This window comes from Carassius gibelio, chromosome B16 (genome assembly GCF_023724105.1).
Source record: "Carassius gibelio isolate Cgi1373 ecotype wild population from Czech Republic chromosome B16, carGib1.2-hapl.c, whole genome shotgun sequence".
NCBI classification, from domain to species: domain Eukaryota; kingdom Metazoa; phylum Chordata; class Actinopteri; order Cypriniformes; family Cyprinidae; genus Carassius; species Carassius gibelio.
Window position 1 is genome coordinate 9,300,717 of NC_068411.1, and position 19,758 is coordinate 9,320,474.

Below are 19,758 nucleotides of genomic sequence, written 5' to 3' on the forward strand. Positions count from 1 at the left end.
GCTAGCAACTGCACCTGCGGTATTCCAGTCTTTCATGAATGAAATTTTCAGGGACCTCTTGAATAAATTTGTCATTGTCTACATTGACGATATCCTAATCTACTCCAAGTCTGAAGAAGAACACAAGGGTCATGTCAGAACAGTAAATGAAAATTATGTCATTAATCACTCACCCTCATGTTCCAAACCTGTAAGACCTCCGTTCATCTTCAGAACACAGTTTAAGATATTTTAGATTTAGTCCGAGAGCTCTCAGTCCCTCCATTGAAGCTGTGTGTACGGTCTACAGTCAATGTCCAGAAAGGTAAGAAAAACATCATCAAAGTAGTCCATGTGACATCAGAGGGTCAGTTAGAATATTTTGAAACATTAAAAATACATACAGTTATTAATGACATAATTTTAATTTTTCGGTGAACTAACCCTTTGGGCCCTATTTTAACGATCTGAAACGCAAGTGTCAAAGCGCGAAGCGCAAGTAACTTTGTGGGCGGGTCTCGGCGCTGTTGCTATTTTCCCGGCGGGATAAATGGCTCTTGCGCCCGGCGCAAATCTAAAATGGGTTGGTCTGAAGTAGCTTCATTATTCATAGGTGTGGTTTGGGCGTAACGTGAAATAAACCAATCAGAACTTCATCCAACATTCCCTTTAAAAGCAGGTGCGCAAGTTCCATTATGGATTGCTATTATTATGGCGTATTTACCAGGCGCACGCCAGGAGCGGTTCACAGCCGAGGAGACTGATGTTCTTGTAAGAGCAGTGAAAGACAGAGAAGTTGTGTTGTATGGGGATGGGAGAAACCCACCCAAAATAGCGTCGGTTAAACAGGCGTGGGAGGAAATAGCCACAATTGTTTCATCGATTTTTTTTTTCCTGGTTCTTGACGGACAAACAAATTTGTCAGATGTCCTTATATACATATATGTCTTGCCACTATCGGGCAAACAGGTCTGATCCTTAATTACTACAATTAGCCTGAATAATTTGTAAGCAAGATTTCACAATGATTTCCGTCATCTCATGTGTTAATATTTTTTTAGTGTAACAATTTATGATTTGCAAAAATAACTGTTGCATCTGTGTAGATTACATGAGCAAAGTGTATGCGCGTTGTGCACGCTATACATTATGGTCAAGCTTGCGCCCTTAAAATAGCATAATGAACAACGCGCAACGCGCCACTGACTTTAGACTAGGTTTTTTCTGGTCAGTGGCGCAATTGTTTAATGGAACAGCAAAATAGCACCAGGGATTGTTTGCGCCGGAACACGCCTCCTTTTATGCGCTGAACCGCCCAGGGAGCGCAAGTTCATTCACTAGTTTAGAGACGTGCTTCTGTGGAGGGAAAAGCGCGCTTTGCGCGGATGCAAAATAGGAATGACACATGCGTCGGTGTACAAAGTCAATTGCGCTGGGTGCAAGATAGGGCCCTTTGAGTGGAAACTTAACTATCTCAGCATCTTTTTACTAAAGCTTATATCCTGTGTTACTGGGCTCTCTTCCATTATGGATTTATACTTCATAAACTTAAAAAAGATAAGATGATGATGCAAGCACTGTTGGCATCCATTAGGTATTAAAATTATGAAGTCAGTAATGAGAGTCTGATCACAAACTGCACAGAAGGGCCACTATATCAGATTGTTATCTGAATTACTTAATTCCCTTAATACTGCATACATATTGTTATAATGTTGTTGCATATTCTGTTTATCAATAGGTTTTGTGATGAGCAATAAATGTAATATATGACTCAAATTGCCCTATATCAAGAGTCATATTACCTTACAGGTAACCCATAAGGTAATATCACTCTTGATATAGGGCAATATATACATATAGGGCTAAATTGTCACGGCAAGGATCCAATGAGGCACGGAGATAGAACCAATTGCAGGTAAGTCGTTTATTTAGGCATAATCCAAAGGGGTAAACAGTCCAGGCAGAGGTCAAAACCAAACATAATCCAAACAAAATAAATATGACACGATCACAAAACAAGGCAAGGCAAGGCAAGGCAAGAGTTGACGGACATGAATAATACTCAACATTAAACAAAGACTCCGTAACACAGACTAAGACAGACTGGGTATAAATAGACAGAAGGATAATGAGGGAACAGGAGAAAGGTGGGGGACAATCAATTACACAACAAGGAGGAAGGTGACCAAATAAGGGAACAGGAAGTGATCTGGTGACAGACACCGTGAGAAAGGAGGACACCTAGTGGAACCCCAGGGAACAACAACCCAGACACTGTGACATAAATAAAATGAACACATAAATACATTTGTGATATTTTCAGCAATTTTGCATTTAACCAATATAAAACATAATTTTACATATTAAATATATCTATATGATATTTTACACAGTTTTATGTGTAACAACCATATTGTCACATTCGCTACTGTGTTGGAGCATGGAGTGAGGAATGAGGAGACGTAGAGTCCATCAACAAGGATATTTTAATGACAAAGGGAACCAGGAAAACACACGTAGCTGAGGAGGTTGACATTAACAATACCGGACTAAGAAGAAAGGTACACACAGGAAATAATATACACATGACATGACAAGACACACCTGGGATCTATAGAACTAAATTCAAAATTAAATTTAAAAATTAAATTAATGCATTTAGCAGACACTTTTATCCAAAGCGACTTACAGTGCATTCAGGCTATCAATTTTTACCTATCATTTGTTCCTAAAAAACTGAACTAAACGGGAAACGCCTGGAACAAATTATAAGCACAGGAACAGGAAGGACCAAATGGGGACATAGAAAACCATGGGGAGCAAAACACAAAAAACATGTCTGACATACATATTTCAACAATATATATTTTACTTATATATGCAACTGCATTAAAATAGCATACAGTGTATACAAATATATTGGTTTATATGGACATGATATATGTTAAAATGAAAAATATCAAATGTCTAATGTTTCATATGTTTATGCAAGATCATATTTTGTATATGAAACAGTACACTGTTATGCATAAATAACTAAAGAAAAAATAATATATTCATTATTTATCATTTATTATTTTTTCTAATATTTTTTGTTAACAAATTATATTACATCATTGATTTCCTGCTTTGCTCTGTATTTAATGTTCCCATATTTATTCAAATGAAATCAGCATAAATGTGATCCATTCTCTTTCATTTGTTCTATCACAAACATCTGTGTAGGAGAGCAGCTCACTGGAGACTAGTGCAGCTTAATCTAATAAACTATGGAAAACACACATCCATGTTAACACACACTGAGTCTTCTTACAGAAAGTCAAAAAACAAAGTTTCATCTCCTCTCACAAAAATAATATCTATAAAGACATTCAATTGTATTAGATGCTCGAGTCAGTGTAGCATCTCTTTCTCTTTTCCATAGAGCTAGAAAAACTTGTGGTTATCTGAAACACATCAAATATGTGCTGAGCCTCTGGCTTGACATTGGAAGCTTTCTCAGTTCATATCTTCATGCAGACCAAAAGCATGCCGTCTTGAATTGGCATCCAAACGTAGATATGCAAATGCCCTCAAAAGGAAGACCGATTGAAAAAGGATGTCTCTGAGGCTCAAAGCAGCATACTCTAAAGCTAAACAAGATTAGCAAAATTGAATCATTTCAAAAGCTGTGGGCAGAATCTTAACTTGTTAGCTTTTTAATCCTTAGGCCAGGTGACCAGTTTAATGTCTATCTAGATGGCAACCAGAGCCAAGCACTGTAGACGGGTTTATTGGAGCTAAATAACAGGCCTCCTCATGTTCTTCAGAGAAAACCGAGCCTTTGAATCAGCCGGACTCCAACCGTCCGACATACAGTTTCCATTCTGTCCAACATGATTCACTTTCTGTGGACCAGATGTTGCGTGGAGATGTCTTGATCCCCCCGCAAATGTTAGAAAAGGCTCGTAGAAGGAATGTCAAGCTGATCATTTATTGTGTCAAGCTGATCATTTATAGTTTATACGTTTTGCCTCATGTCTACACAGAATTTGTGGACCACATTAACTTTTGCAGCACTGGGAAGAGCAGTGTTTCTCTCTGCTCACTTCCTGTTATTTATATCCATCATTCCAGTGTGATGAGTCTCAACGATGTTTGTTTTCACAATACTTCCCCACTTTTTATTAATTATGAGCTTTTTTCTGGTCGTTTATTTATTCCCTCATCAAGTTACAATGCTCCTGAAAACCTGAAGTATGCTCTAATGTTAAACACGGCCGTTCGAAGATTTGTAGCTACACAGATGCACAGATTCATATTCTTTGTTTAAATTGCACTATAATAAATTTTTGTCAGCTCTAGATCACTGGCTTAATATCAAAAAGCTCACGTCATGTTGTCCCAAACACATAAGACTATTTTTTCCCCTTTAAACATAAAACAGATAATTATGCTGCTCCTTTTCACCTAACAAAAGTTCATAAAATACGCAAAATGCACCATAAATCAAATTGCTTCATTCATGGCATTCGATTTGAAAGTCTGCAGTAGAAATGCATAATACTTATTGTGAAAGTAATGTAGTTTTTTGAACACTTAGTTGCAATTAAAAGGTATAAATTTCATACGTGCTGGAGTGTAAATCAAATGCACGACAAAGGAGATATCTAAAATTCTTCTGATCCACAGGAGAGAAAAAAAAAAAAAAGAGCACATCTAAACACAAATCCAAATAATCGAACATCAATAGCGGACAAAGCAGAACAGAACAGATAGGGTTTTTAAACTCAAGGAAAGTAATGAGAGGAATGGAAACAAGTGGGGAGTAATCAATTAACTAAACTAGGAATGGAACATGACCAAGACCAAATAGGGATAACACAAAAGGAACAGAAGTTCATGACTGTGACAGTTCGCCCCCTGGTGCATCCTTGTATCAAAAGAGATACAAAAAGAGTCCAGCGGAGGGAGGGTGGAGGTTCAGGAGGTGGGGCGTGGGGCGTGGGGCATGGGGCATGCAATGGAGAGGGAGCATAATACCAGGGTGGAGTGGATGGAGGGAGGAGCCAGGGAGGAGCCCGGAGCAGGAGGAGCCAGATGGTCATCCTGAGGCCAGCCAGGATAGCGGACCATGGTGGAGTCGATGGCGGGAGGAGCCATGGTGGAGGAGGAGCCACATGGTCATCCTGAGGCCAGCCAGGATAGCTGACCATGGTGGAGTCAATGGCGGGAGGAGCCGACCACACCAGGGGCCGACTGACGGAGACTGCATCAATGGATGAGGAGGCCAGGTTGGAGCAGAGCAGAGGGAGAGCCAGGGTAACAATGAGGGTCCAGAGGTCCAATGCAGCGCTGAATGCATCAGCGAATGAGGCAGGGCTACGGAAGCCCACTGCTGAGTTGGAGCGACTGAGGATGGAGGTGGAGCAGGAGGGAAGGAGGAGTCTGACAGAGCAAGAGGGATGGAGTGACAAGGTGAAGCCAGTGGAGTGGAATCCCGAGGCAGCGAATGTTCGACGACTGACCAAGGCGGAGCCGGAGGGACCTGGGAGCCCGGTGGAGCTGGTGGGATGACAGGTCACGGTGGAGACGAGGGAGCTAAGTGCCAAGGCGGAGCCGATGGTTTGAAGGACAGAGGTGAAATCCAGGGCTCTGAGGCTGGAAGTGGAGACAGGGGATCCTCATGCCATGGCTAAGCTGGAGACTGGAAGTCCCTATGTGAATAAGAGCACCCAGATGTCGATGACTGAGGGAGAGCAGAGGGACTGACAGGCACCAGTGGAGATAGGGTTGAGGAACTGGCTGGTTTGAGAGGAGGTGGGAGAGGGAAGCTGGGAGGGAACACAGAAGGACTTGGGCTGGGCAGAACCAGTGGAGACACAGGAGAATTGGGTAATGCTTCCCCAAACCAATCTATTAAATCCATCTGGAAAATGTCCATAAGTTCCTCATAGTATTGTCCAGTGACCAGATGCAGGTCTGTCCAGTGTGGGCAGGAATTCTCTCCAAGCCCTCGATCTCCACCAAAAATCCCTCAGAAACAGACGATGTAGCCGGCTCATGCACTTGGTCAGATGCTGATCGAGGCTCAGTCTCCATGGTGGCGATCGGCTCAGTCGCGGCCGGCTCAGACTCTCCGTCTGCAGTGGGCTCAGGCAGTACTTCCGTGCGGTGGGATGACAGCTGGCTGGTCTCTGGTTTGGGAGTGGGGCTGGAGATATCCTCCTCAGCGGGGCAGACGGTGAACGGTGATCCGTTATTCTCCTGCACCCACTCCACGAAAGCAGCAAAATCCTCTTTGGGACCATTCGCTGGTAGGTGTGCCTTAAACTTCTCGCTCAGGCTGGTGTAATAAAAAAGATTAATAAAGTCCTTGGTGTGGTCCTCCAGCGAACAGTCCAACTGCTCCAGGCATAGGAACTGGACAGCTCTGAGGGCCATACCAGGAGAGGGGGAAACAAAACAAAAAAGAAAGAGAAACACAGCTAATCTCACTTATTAGGTCCGCTTTTCTCTCACACGTGCTGGAGTGTAAATCAAAAAGCACGACGAAGGAGATATCTTAATAGTTATTTTAATGATCCACAGGAGAAAAACACAAATCCAAATAATCAAACATCAATAGCGGACAAAGCAGAACAGACATGGTTTTTAAACACAATGAAAGTAATGAGAGGAATGGAAACAGGTGGGGATTAATCAATTAACTAAACTAGGAACGAAACATGACCAAATAGGGATAACACAAAGGAACAGAAGTCCATAACTGTGACAATAATAGTTTATATTAATTTATATTTTTAATATTAAATGCAATTATCTGAACTTTAACAACCATAAGAAAGTCCATGTGTTACTGCTGAATATACTGACACGCATTTATGATAAACTCAAATACACTTAAATGACATTTCTATTGAAACATAAATCTCATTTATTTAAATGTTTATATTTACAGATATTGTATATTTTACATATTACACTGATGGGTTCAAATTAAATATCAAATAACACACACCAGTTAAAACTATTATCAAGTACATTACGTGTTTTATATGTTCACAACACATCGAAATAAGTGCAATTTAAAGCATGGGAAAAGATAATTTAAAATATAAAACGATTTTAAATGTACTTTCAACTCAAACTTAATTTGACATTAGTACAAAGTATTTCATTAATATTATGTTATTGTTCAAGCCAAAAAATATATACTTTAAAGAACTGAAGTGTATTATAAATACACATGGAATACAACTGAGTGCAATTCTTTTTCACCAAGCAGCTGCACAGAAGAAACTTTTCAGTGAACAATGACATACATTGCACACTGTTCTCACATAAATCTCTCAAAAGACTGCTCTTTGGAAACCATGCACAGGTCATATGGACACTTTCATGATGCTTTAGGAATCTTTATTTGTCCTTTTGGAGTTTGACAGTCATGACTATGAACTTGCAAATAGCAGCATGAAGATTGCCCTCCCTTTTGTGCACCATAGAAGAAGAAACATGGGTTTGGAAAGAAACAAGTGTGAAAATAATATGAAAAGGTTTGGCGTTCTTTAATAAATGAGAAATTATGGAATGACCTATTTTCCTCATGATTATGTTTCTCCAAGGTTTTTTGTCTCTTCTGAATCTCTGAAATATCTGAACCTTGAAGTCTTCCAATAATGCCACATCTTAAGTTTTTAACTGATTTCATGCAGTGTTTGGTCTATAGTGCAGTGAGCAGAATAAGGACATGGTCTCTGTGATTTACAGTGATAGTACAAGTAAATGTGCTCCATCTGGCTCCTGCGCCGTACAATCCACTGGCACTACAGAGTGACTATAGCATTTGATCAGCTGGGAAACTCTTTCAATATGACCTTTTGTACTTTCTATTCATAGCGGCATGAGATCTGTGCCATATTAACAGTGCAGCGATCCTTTTCCTGCTCGGATCTCCAATGTCTTTGTGGGAAATGAATACTGAGCTGTGCAGCTCAGTCTGCAACACGTGCCGCAGATCTCTAGACCTGCTTGCAATCACATTCATCACAACAAGCTCATTATCTCCAACATTAGTGATCACTGTGTGTGTAAGTTATCAAAACTTCTCTTTCTAATCCAAGTACATTCGTGTTTGGGGTTTTAAACTCATTGATGCGGTTGCATTCTGTACTTGTACACTAAATCGCCATGACTTGTTGTAGAGATGCCGTAAATCTTTCACTATAAGGACTTAAGCAGCATTCGTGACCTGACAACAGGGGAACATGATCACAAAATTCAATCACCATGTAATGTGCCTCTGACCTCTCTCGTCTCTGTTTGCCAGGGACACGAGCTTGTTTTACTGCAACGACTCTTAAATGCTATGTTAACTCCTCAACTTGAGCTGCAGGATTTATTTTGGCCTAAATGTGCTTGTGAAACACCTTACCACAAATCCAAATGATCAGATTTACTGCATGCAGTGATGTATAATCAGGAGCCGGTTGAAAAGTGAACATTGCTCAACAGGAACCAATAAATTGAAGGCTAAATATGAGATAGAAACAGCAACCAGGGCATTTCTTCTTCTTCTTCTTCTTCTTCTTCTTCTTCTTCTTCTTTACTATGAATATGAATATTTTAAATGTGTTGTAATTTAGGGACATATTACTATGAAAATGTACTTCTGAAGTATATACTTAAAAAAAAAATACAACTTGATTTTTTTTTTTTCTAGAATCGTGGTAATATACTTTTTATTGTTTTAAATTTGCTTTTATTTCAGTTTTCATTTAAGTTTAATTTGAAGTTTTTTTTTGTGCTTTTGTCATGCTAGATTTATTTATTTATAATAATAATACTAATTATTATTATTATTATTATTATTATTATTATTATTATTATTATTATTATTATTATTATTATTATTATTATTATCATCAATATTTTAAAAACAAATTAGTGTGTCATCTTATTTCAGATAATGCAAAGACAACATTTTGCCCTGTTTGTTTTGTTCATGTTTTTCATCTAATATGTATATTTTATACTTCAGTTCAATCAACAATAACCACCCTGATCATGTCAGATACTTTGTTTCCTAATACAATGCTGTCCACTCAATTTTCTCTTAATTAATGATGTTGTGATAAAACAAAACTAGCTTATGTGATATCCATCAAAAACAAGTTTAACGTTTTAAACTATAACAAGTCTTCACAACATGTGTTACTTTAACTCATTAAAATAGACTGAGCAATTTTTCTTTTTTTCAGTCAGTTTAATGTAGTTTAAGCTTAAATGACTTTTACAAACAAGTTGATTATACTTGGGAATTTAAGGCAGCAGTAAATTGAAGGTTTTAAGTAAAAAAAAAAAAAAAAAAAAAAGAGATTTCTTACAGTGAGTAATGAATGATAATAGCATATAATGCACAGTAAAAGTGCCCCTGATCACTGAATGAAGGACTGAAGATTTCTGTCTCCTCACAAAGAGTCCATGATGACTTTACTTCATGAAATCATGTATCGTTTGTTGATGTCTGTCTCAGACCCCTCGGGTGATTGGTCACTATTAGTGCACATGTGATGCAGCAGAAGTTAAGAAATAGCCCGTATTAAGGAACCCCACCGCACTTTTTCTGGAAGTTAATGGGAAGCACAATGTGCTCTGTGCTCTTCCTAATTAATTAGATTAGTGGTTATTAAGAAAATGGTGACAGTGAGTCAAACTCCAACACCTTAGTCTGCTCCGAGGATTTCTTGCTAATATACCGCCTTTCTTCAAAAGATGAATTTGGACAAACTCTTCGACGGTGCTGCTGTGGACGAGCACCAGCGCAGATGGGAAAATAAGCTGTTTTAGCTCTTCATTAAAAACACAATCCCACACAATCTCAAGGGTGGAATAAGACACGTCTCCATTAAGTAATTAAGTCACGGCAGGATGGAGATCACTTCAAGAGCAGAGCTGGAAATCACTGCTGTTATATAAGACGGCCTCGTGATCTCTCCATCTTCAGACTTAGCCCAGGATCGCAGCAGATTATTAGCTAATAACAAACTAATGCTACTGCTGGAAAACACTGTGTGATGAAAACTGAACACAGAGCTGACCGCTCACTCCTAGTTCTGCAAAAACATCAAGTGAATGTCTTACAGGACAATACTCATACATTAGACTGAGATTCACACATCCACCATTACGTGCCAAACCTGAGACGCACAGCTCATTTAAAGTTCTGGTGAGAAGAAAGCAGATCCATCCTCCATCTGCAGACACTACAGTCCGGTTCCTGTGATTTTGACAAGTAAGACATGTTCCTGGATCAACATCTTCTGATGATCCTGGATCACCATTATTGTCCAAAAATATAAACTTAACCCAGTCCCTGCCCATAAGTCTAACCTTACCCATAATTTATTCCTAAAATCAGTGGGAAATAATGGCTGATTAACAAGGGTGTAGAAGCACCTAACTCTGGATGTAAGCCTTAAACAGATATTTCCTGAAAAGTTACATCTCAATTCTGATTGGTCGATTGGAATGTTGATCCAGGAACATGTTGTACTTGGTGAAATCACGCTCGCCCTACAGTCATGTGCATGAGGTTTTTACAGGATGTGCTTGTTCTAGTGCTGTAGACTGTTTGTATTAACTTGCATGTTTTCGTTCAAAAAAACACTTTGATTTCTTAATTTATTTATGGATATTGATTTGAAGATGTAAACCCGATTGTCCTGTGTACGCGTACAAGATGTGCATCTTATTTTTAAGAATCCTTTTACACCAGCCATCTCAAAAACTCTAAAGCACAAAAATTAAAAAATGTCAGCTGGGTACAGTCGTTTGCATAAACACGCCTCCAGAGTGACACATTGACATAGGCCCCGCCCACTTGTCCTTTAACTCCACTTTACATCTGTACATTTCTATATGGTGCATCAGTCCATCCTCTGTTTCTGAAGCTCAGATGCTGAAGCTCCTGGTGCTGATGATGATCTCAAACAGTGTGTTAATGTCTCCTACATGACACTCATGACACGTGTGTGGTTTGGCTTTCCAAGTAATGTCTGGACAAATCCTGCAGGCCGGCTGGGGTCATGTGTCTGATACTGAGTGTCCCTGGGTTTGTGTAAGTGAGTTGTCTGTCATTAGTTTGTGCAGAGCTGTGGCCGGCCTGAGGAAGGCCTGTGGAGCAGTAGGATTGGTTTCCTCACGCCGCTGCCCAGGGTTTGTGTTACGTGCCTCATAAAAGTAGCTCTTATTTCACCATCACCCCGCTTTGTCTGGGGACCCAGCTAATCTGTCAAACTGGGCTCACAGGCAAATTCTTCCACAGAGTAACATAAACTGTTAGAAACTCCTTGGCTGTTTAGATGCATGAAATGACCTGTTGATGATGACCGTCAGCCTGAGCTGGGTATCTTCCATTGTATATATTAATTCATCCATCCAATAATATTCGAAAATAGTACAAGTAGAAGAATGAACTGTAAAAGTGAGAGTTGCATGGGAGATAAAGCAGATGTCTGAAGTGTAATAGAATCTATTATACACTATGAGGACGGGGATTGTTTCTGCAGGAGCTCCCCTGACCTTCAGTGCTGATCTCTGGTCATTGTCTGTCTCTTTAACTTAATCTGCACCTGTGTAGTTGTGTTGTGGATCGGCACAACAGAACATGTCTTTGTTTTTGTCAAATGTTTGACAGCTCTGTGTGACCCGGGCAGAGAGAGGAGGAGAAGGACCTCAGATTTCATCACGTTCTCTGAGTGAGAAGACTGCAGTGGAAACTGTGTACTGTCCTTCAGTCCACGACGGTGACAGTCGCTTGATCCGCAGCACTCTGAACTTATCATTTCTCCTGTGCGTTTGGGTCTGTCTCTGCGAGAGGAGACGCATGAGTTAATAATCTTATTTAATAGTTCTTGACAAACTTCCAGCTGTAGTTTGAGAGCAAAAAACACAGTGCAGTTGTGAGTTGCATGACGCTTTCTTATGTGCAGAACAATTAAATATACAATGCAAATATTAATGTGTGACCATGACTTTATATGCAGTACTAAGTTTAAAAAAAGAAAAAAAAGGAAAACACTGATTGATGAACTAAAACCCAGTGCACATGATGGGAAGGGCTCTTCACGAGACGGCTGAAGCTGACTGATCTGAGACCTCAGTAAATATCTAGTGCATCAGTTTCTTTCATCGCCAGAGTTATTTGTTCGCTCCTCGACCGTCCCACCAAACCAGCCAATGGCAATCACTAATTACGATCGGGATGCTTTCAATTATCTAGAAGGAGTGGTAACAAATCACAGACTCCGTGCCGTCTTCCCATTACACGCCTGCTCTGAAACGTCCTGCTGATGACCTTCTGAATAAAGAAGACAGAGAGAGAGTAAGAGGACACCTTCCACCGAATCAGCCTGGCTCAGTCATCAGCACTTCAGCATTAACTGTCTGTGTTTTCTTTCTCGCTTTCTCTTTCAAAGACGTCTGACGAGAGGCATTGGTTAGTCATGTGTTTAGCTGCTGTGGAAAGATGATGCAACACAAGCACACTGGATGTGTGTGCAACAACAACAACAACAACATCATCATCATCAACAACAACAACAACAACAACAACAACAACAACAACAATAATAATAATAAAAATAATAATAATAATAATAATAATAATAATAATAATAATAATAATAATAATAATAATAATAATGCTGTAAAATCAAATTTGAACAAAAAAGTACTCTCTCTCTCTCTCTCTCTCTCTCTCTCACTATATATATATATATATATATATACATGTTCAAGAGTATAGCATAAAGGAAAGAAAAAAGTGCGAAAAATAAGATTTTAAGTAAGTAAAATGCCTTCAGCTAGAGTCACTATATGATGCTCCAGTAAAAGAGTGTAGATGCAGATTAGAGTTGCTCTTTCAAGAATGGATGAGGTTAGTTTCTACATCCTGAGACCCAACACCAATAAACATATTATATAAAAAATAAAAAATACATCCATATGATCGCTGGAGCTCATGAAGCACATTCAATGCATGTGAACCGTCACAGTATGTTTGTTAGTCAACTCAAATAAAGAGGGAACTTCAATTCAAACTGGGTCAGGTCTCTTGCTGCCTTCAAAAAAAAAAAGACAAAAAAGGCAAGAAAAGAAGGCAGAAACCTCCCACCCAGGGGGACGGAGAGATTACCCCAAACGATTGAATTAGCTTGGCAGCTATAGGGGGTGGAGGGGGGCGGGGATGCTAGAAACTAATGGTAAATAACAAGCTTTTGACAATTCCTCTGCTGTGCTCTCGGAGGAATGCTGGAGACGGGACCTTTCCCCTCCGCTGTGTTCCTCCAACAAACAGTGTCAGTGAGATGGCATCCTACCTCACACAGATTTGCATGGTTGTCACTGGACTGAAAGCCAGTTTAAAGGTACATCCTTTATGTGCCAGAAAAAGGATTAAATGCATCCCCACAAAGAGGCTTTGATTTCTCCCAAACACATAAGAAGACCGGCCAGGACTGGAAGCTAAAGCTACACCTCGCTCTTCTTCAAATGCTTTTCACTTTTTTCTTTTTTTGTTCTGATCACTCAAGATATTCTACTGTAAAGAAAACTTTTCTGTTTTCTCTCTGAAAGCAATGCTTTTAAACACGTAAGAAATGTTAAAATAGCAAGAAGTAAAATGATGTCTTGCCTGCGGTGTTCAGAATGCCTTTCATATGTAAAAATTATGAGAAAGAATCTGGCTTCAAGTTAACTGAACACTACCTGCCAAATAATTAAAATATTACAGAAAGAAACAGCTCAAAACTTTTGTAATATATATACATACTCTTTAAGGTCATGCCACAGAATCTCAATCAGATTTAAGTCTGGACTTTGACTTGTCCACTCCAAACCTTAATTTAGTTTTTCTTGAGTCATTCAGAGGTGTATTGCTGGTGTGTTTGGGATTATGACCCAAGTGTGCTTCAGCTTGAGGTCACAAACTGACGTCTGGTCCAGAGCATCACACTACCTCCACCATGTCTGACGGCTGGTATGTAAATATATAGTAGTCAGATGTAGTTATGTTTTATGGATCCAAACAGGGTTGAATTTAGAAGCTACTAAACACTTCTAACTTCTCATGTAACCGTCTTTAAATAGGGAAAACATGGACGTGTTTAGTAGCTTCTAAATTCATCCCTGTTTGGATCCTGAGGAATGAATGGTGCTAAGCTAAACACTAGCATAGTGGCGCAGAGATTGAGACAGGAGAGGTACGTATCAACTCATCTGATCTGAGGGAAGAAGAACACAGTGGGATATGGAAAACGGTGGTGTTTTCCTTTAACATGTGAGGTTATTTAATAAGCTGCCACTGCACCAAACTCACATTCAGTGAAACAAACTGGAATTTAGAATCAAAAATAATCATACACATCATGTACATGTTTAAACTCAGACAAACGATCTTTCAATCAGTGTCTCGTCACCATCTAGTCATTTGCTTTTCATAGAAATGACATGTGCTACATATGAGTCTGAGAGGAGCGGAAAAAGCCGTCAGTAAGAATGATTTCAGGACGCTCCGTCTAAAGCATCATCCCGATCAGACCGGTCTTCACAGAAGCTCTTGTGATGCTGTGCTGGACCCCAGATGATCAGATCAGATCAGAAGGACCTGTGTCTGACTCCTCCAAGAACTCCTTCGAGTGTGCCGTAGATCACGCTCTCGAGTCCCTTCGTTCCAGCACATGAAGGCCAGCTTGTTTTTATTCATTCAGCCCATTAGCAACTACAGAGAGAGAGAGAGAGAGAGAGAGAGACAGAGATGCTGCTGCTTTGTTTTGGAGATATGAAGACAGCAGATGAATGATCACTGGCACAGGAAGGAGAAACAGGACGGAGAGCAGCCCAAAAGAAGCCATGAGTTTACATTCACAGCATTACTAATGTGCAATCATTATTAATGGAGCGTCTGTGTCACCATCCGCAATCAACTATAGTTCTACATATGCAAAGATAAGCCTACATGTGACAAAGTAACAGTGAAACGTTACTTTACTAATATTAAGAATATTCATATAACGTTTTGGAAACATGTCAATTTATTTAATTTCATTTATTTATTAATGATTACGACATTGCAAGTCTCCCAACATCTAAAATCACATCCTCAAAATATATTTCAGTCCTGTGTGGATAAAACGATATATTTCACTTAAAAAAAAAAAAAAAAAAAAAAAAAAAAAAAAAAAAAAAAACCTATTCAGCCTTCATTTTGAAGGACTTCCATATTTCATTATATGAGTTTTTATTTTATTATTATTGTTATTATTATTTAGGTAGGCCCCATTAGCACCACAGATCTCTGGCCTGTCTATCGCCCCCTGTGGTCAAAATCAGTTATGCAGTTTCTAGGCTTACCATAGTGAATTTTGGCAATAACAGAGTTTTGAAAACTTGAATTACTTACTTACTTACTTACTTACATGCTGAAATAATGGAATTTTGTTTCATCCAAAAAAATGTAAATAAACACAAACTTTTCAGTTCTGTAGCCTGTCTTGTCCCTGTAGTCTACATGAGAACCGCTAAATTAGTATTTCATGTGCATTAAATCATGTGCATAAAATATGAGATTTCCATGAAAAATAAATAAATAAAGACATTAATGAAGTTCATGGCATTAATATGTGCATGCAACATATAATGGAAGTGTTATTGTAGATCAGTGTTAATTAAGCAGAGCAGCACATCATGTTTATGGTGTTGTGGAGTCGCTGTTTCTCCAGCTCTGGGTCTGAACTGAATGAATCAGGATTGAGGCACAGAATGAGTCAGGACACAGCGATTGGGGCCGCTCTTTCACTTACACAAAGACCTGGTCTACAGGGACACCATGGGAAGCGACTCCTCCTCCATCTCTCCATCGCTGCCCACCGTTCAGCCTCAGAACTGAAGCATGTTGTTGAAAGTGTGTGCTTGTCTGTGTCTGGCTAACGAACACAGATGCACTCTAATAACCCCCTCTTCTCAATTTATATGAACAAAGATTGAGACGGCCCCTCGAGAGGGACGCGTCGTCTGGTAACGTGTCTTCATGTAGTCGGGGGGCCGTCATATTTCCTGAACGGCGCAGGAATCACCAAACAGTGGGGTGCACTGACATCATTATTTCACGGAAACTTGTGATTGTTTGCTCCCAGACTGAACCGTGAGTGTTACAGTAACGCAGCAGAAAAACTCAATTACTTCAGATTGTGTAAGTATATTGTTTGAATAATTGTACTTGCAGATAATAACTAACAAAATAAAAGGCCACTTTAGTAAACTTAAAGGGAAACACTTTTATGACTGTTTCTTACCATACCTGCATACATTTTTTTAAAAAGTTCACAATTATGTAAAGTTAAAAGGTTTACTGTAATTAATTAATTTTCAAAGCATGTTTTAAAATCCTGAAATCCAAAAAAATTAAGTAATTGTATTTTTATTGTCCAAAATTGCAACTTCGTCATTATCATTGCAAAATGACAAGTATATATACATTCATGACATGCAAATCTGACAAGAAGTGTCATTACAGTACATTTATAGTTTTATCATGAATACGTGCCAGTACATTCGGCAACACTTTAGCCATATTTAAAAGACAATAGAAGTAATTAAAATAATAATTATAAAGAAAAACTACAGTTTGCCCTTTTATTTTATTGTTTGCTTATATGCAATAAGTATTCTTTTTAAAAGTATGTGAAAAGTGAACCTCTTTCTCACGAGATCCGTATTGTCATTAGCATATCACTGTTGTGTTTAAGACCTCATGAAATCCAGATTTGTAGCTTGTATTCATATCTGCTAATCTACAGGCTAATGTCCTCTTAAAAGTTAATTACACAATTAACTGTTGGTGTAAATGCACAATTACAATTCTGTTGTTTCTCTCTGTGGTAGGAAAAACAATCCAAAAACATTCACAAACGGGATGTAAATTGATATGTTGCAAGCGTAGACACCAGACACAGATTGTTCTGGTGCGATTTAACCTATTTTGATGACTTAATTTAGATCTTCATCTAATCAAATTCACATGACAGCATACTCTCCTCCAAACAACACCTGCCTCTAAATAGCAATGGGAAAAATTGTTTTGCTTTCTTAAAAATAGCACTTCAATAAATCCCATCCCGACTTTTCTGTTTCAGCAAGAAATCCATCATCACAGGAAAGAAAATTGAGCATGTCAGTTAATGTTAAGTAAATATGGTGAACAATCACGCTAAAGAAATCATGCTTTTTAATATTAAACAGATTTGATAGATAAAACAAATAAAGACTCCAGTAGACAAACACATAAATGAGTCTTACAGTAGTTTAAATAAGCACACTTTGGGAAGTGTAAAACAGGAACCTTATATTTGGAGCGGTGGTTTACCTAAACGAGTTAATGTGTGACACATTAGAGACCGCAGTAAGATGACACGCTACACGCTTGACGAGTCAAACACATGTTCTGAATCTGGGACTGCTGGCAGACTTCACGCGCCAGGATTACCTCCATGGAGAGATTCTCCAGTTTATTACTGAAGGAATGGAGAAAGGCTACAAACCACAAGAGGGCTCAAAGAAAAATAAATCTAGGGTTTCCCATTTCTGATACATGTAGAGCAAGTATGTGAGCGTTTAAATCACACGGCTTGTTGGAAAGGCTTGTGTATTTACTGTCTCTCTCCCCAGAGGTCATTACATCGAGGCATGGCTTCTCTCAGTGTTTGCACTGACTGATGTTGTCCAGCATGTGTGCGTGAAACCGAGCCTGTCCAGCCTAGTTTGGGAGAAAGAGCTAATCAATTGCAGAACTGATATGCAGCTAAAACAAATTAGACTTCAGACTAATTCAAATATTGTTTGAGAGATGGATGTGGGACGTCACGTATGCTGCGTTACACTGAGCATGTCCTGAAAGAGAGGCCTGCAGAATGTAAACTTCGTGGCTGTAATCCAATGATGCCAGTATTTGGAAGCAAGCAGGACTTGAAAGTCGTTCCAGGTAGTGAATAAATAAATCAAAGCATGAAATAAATGTTTATTTAAAATGCTGTCAGAATCAAACGTTCTACTGTCACAGTTTTCTTCATTGTCACAAACAAATACAAATCCAGGATGTTTTTATATCTATATATATATATCTTTTTTTTGTGTGTGTGTGTGTGTAAAGACATTATTTGACCGAGATACAATTATTTGAAAATCTGGAATCTGAGGGTGCAAAAAATAAAAAAAATAAAATCATAATAATAATAAATATTATTCACTTGAGAAATTACGTTTAAAGTTGTACAATGCATATTACTAATCAAAAAGGAAGTTTAGGTATATTTACAGTAGGAAATTTACAAAAAAATCTTCATGGAACATGATCTTTACTTAATATCCTAATGATTTTTGACATATAACAAATATTTACAGTGTATGGGTCAGGGACACATATGTGTGTATTAGAATTAGTAAATTAGCATACCTAAAGAAAAAACACAATTATATATTATTATTGGTTCACTTCCAGCTAAATTTCATTATGACCTCTCCTTCACTCTTAGTTGCATGGCACAGGCACATTTTTTCAATTACAAATGCACAAAGATGATCCAACTGGATGCGGAGCAAGTTTCAGCCTGTGGCGGTTTCCAGCACGATTAGCTCAACCTCCGAAGGAAAACAGGGCCAGTCATTTCTGAACTCCTGTTCAAACTTTTGGTGAGATTAGAGTTGAGAAACGCTCTTCCAAAAGTCCTCCTACAAACCAAATATTGTGCATTAATAATTGCTGTGCCACGCCTTTGGTAGCAGTGTAATCGCTACAGGCTGCTGAGGGTTTTTCCGAACTAATGTTTACAGTTGTTTTGGAGTGGACAAAGAAGGCACCCAGAGGACAGCAGGGTGTGTGTCTCTTCTCTGCAGATTGTGGTTAACCAGGTCTCATCTGGAGACCTTATGCTTGGCTCATCTCACTCCGGTCCCCTTGTCTTCCCCCTCCTGATATTGTCTACATTCCACATCAGCTATCTCTGGCTGAACATGTCATCCTCTGGTATGTGCTGATGGTTCGCTTTTATGGAGCTTTCATGTGTGCAGTGTGTGCAGTAATTGCTGGATGGGATATATGTATAATAAATCAATTTGTCATTTAAGAAGTATTTGCTGAGGGGAAGGGTTCACGGACAGATTTGTGGCCTGTCGTGCTGCCTGTTTCCCTGACTCTCGTGTCCCACCCTGCGTGACTGGTGAAGATCTGTGTTTTTACTCTTCGTGACTTTGTAGTGCATGTGTACAGTCTTTCTGCTGAACTAACGATTTGTTAGTCGATGATTGCACAATTATTCATGCATCCCAAAAATCTTTTTGCTATATTTGCTGCAAAACTCTCTTCAAACACCACGTTTGTCACAGTTTTAAAACCAAGGTTTGCATTAAAAGAAACTGCTTGCTCAGCATATCAGTAATCTGCTTCAGTTTTTGCTGTAAGATGGTCAGAGTTCATCTGAAGCCCTCCACCTCCCCAGCTCCACCTGTCTAGATCTGGATTTTTAATTACGCTAGTTGTGCAACTTAAAGGTTAAATGTGTAATGTATGCTCCAAAATCACACACACACACACACACACACACACACACACACACACACACACACACACACACACACATATATATATATATATATATATATATATATATATTTTTTTTTTTTTTTTTTTTTTTTTTTTTACTTTTATTATGTTTAACATGACAGATAATTATGTTTGGTAGT